The sequence below is a fragment of the Galeopterus variegatus genome, unplaced genomic scaffold (genome assembly GCF_000696425.1).
Source record: "Galeopterus variegatus unplaced genomic scaffold, G_variegatus-3.0.2 Scaffold5503, whole genome shotgun sequence".
Classification (NCBI taxonomy): Eukaryota; Metazoa; Chordata; class Mammalia; order Dermoptera; family Cynocephalidae; genus Galeopterus; species Galeopterus variegatus.
In genome coordinates this window covers 14,489-16,593 of record NW_007731614.1, presented here as the reverse complement: position 1 = coordinate 16,593, position 2,105 = coordinate 14,489, and positions in this window count along the sequence as shown.

The following is a 2,105-nucleotide window of genomic DNA, read 5'->3' as shown; positions in this document are numbered from 1 at the left end:
GGACAGTTTGACTTCATCGTTTCAAATCTGGATGCCATGTATTTCCAATATTATATTAAATAGGAGTTGTCAGAGTGGGCATCCTTGTCTTGTTCCTGTTCTTAGGGAAAAGCTTTCATCTTTGGTGATTGGTTTGTAATACATGGCTTTTATTGTGTTGAGAAAATTTCCTTCTATATCTAATTTGCTGAGAGTCTTTATCATGAAGGAATGTTGATTTTGTTAAATGCTTTTTCTTTATCTATTGAGCTAATCATACATGTTTTGTCCTTGATTTTGTTGATGTGGTGTGTCACATTTATTGAATTGCATATGTTGAACCCTCCTTGCATCCCTGTGATGAATCCCACTTGATCATGGTGTATAATTTTTTTTGATGTGTTGTGTATTCTGATTGCTAATATTTTGTAGAGGATTTTTACATCTATGTCCATTAAGGATATTGACCTGTAATTTTCTGGCATTTGTGTGTATGTTTGTGTGTGTGACTCTGTCCAGTTTTAGCATCCAGTGATTATGGTCTCATAGGATGAGTTTGAGAGAATTGCTTCTGTTTCAATTTTTTGGAATAGCTTAAAGAGAATTGGTATTAATTCCTCTTTCAAGGCTTGATAGAATTCAGCTGTAAAGCCATCCAGTCCTAGGCTTTTCTTTGTTGGAAGACTGATTACTTCTTTAATCTTGTTTCTTATTTTAGGTCTGTTCAGGTTTTCTAATTATTCCTGCTTCAGTCTTGGTAGTTTGTATGTGTCCAGAAGTTTATCCACTTCCTCCAGGTTTTCACATTTGTTGGTGTATAGTTGTTTGCAATGATTTCTAATTATTCTTCCTTTTTCTGTGGTATCAGTGTAGTGCCTCCTATTTCTTTTCTGAATTTTGTTATTTGGGTCTTGTCTCTTTTTTTTTTTTTGGTTAACCTAGCTAATGTTTTGCCTATTTTGTTTATCTTCTCAAAAACACTATTGTTTGTTTCACTGATCTTTTGTGTCATCTTTTACATCTCTATTTCTTTTAGTTCTGCTCCTATCTTAATTATTTCTTTCCATCTACTTTGTTGTTTTTCTAGTTATTTAAGTGTAGCATTAGGTCATTTATTTGAAGTCTTTCCATTACTTTGATGTAAGCATTTATTGCAATAAACCTTCCTCTTAGTTCTGCTTTCACAGTATCCTGCAGGTTTTGGTATGATGTATCTTTAATTTCATTAATTCCAAGAAAGTTTTTGATTTCTTGTTTAATTTCATCTTGGACCCATAGGTCATTCAAGAGCCTGTTACTTAGTTTCCATCCACTTGAATAGTTTCCAGAGTTTCACTTGTTATTGAAATCTAGTTTTAATCCACTGTGGTCTGAAAAGATATTCAGAATGATTTCAGTTTTTTAAAATTTGCTGAGACTTGATTTGTGACCTGACATGTGGTCTTTCATGCAGAATGTTCCATGTGTTGATGAGAAGAATGTATATTCTGTAGTTGTTGAATGAAATGCTCTGTAGATATCTGCCATGTCCAATTGGTCTAAAGTAGAGTTTAAATCCTGTGTTTCTTTGTTGATTTGTTACCTGGAAGATCTGTCCAATGATGAGAGAGTGATATTCAGGTCATCCACTATTATCATATTAGGGTCAATCTCTTTTTTTAGATCTAAGATTATTTGCTGTACATATCTGGGTGCTCCAGGGTTGGGTGCATACATATTTATGATTGCTATGTCTTCTAGCTGGATGGATCCCTTCATCATTATATAATGGCCTTTTTAAATATCTTTTTATGGTTTTTGGTTTGAAGTCTATTTTATGTGGTACATGAATAGCTTCTCTTGCTTGGTTTTGGTTTTCATTTCCATGGTATATTTCTTTCCATCCCTTCACTTTTAGTCTGTGTGTGTCTTTATAGGTGAGGTGAGTCTCTTGAAGACAACATGTAGTTCTGTCTAGGTTTTTAATCCAATCAGTCAGTCTGTGTCTTTTGAATGGAGATTTTAATCCATTTACATTTAGGGTTGTTACTAACAGATATTGCTTTATTCCTGTCATTATATTGCTTTTTGTTTACATGTTTTAAACACCTTTTGTTCCTTACTTCACCTTTTATTTGTCGTCTTCG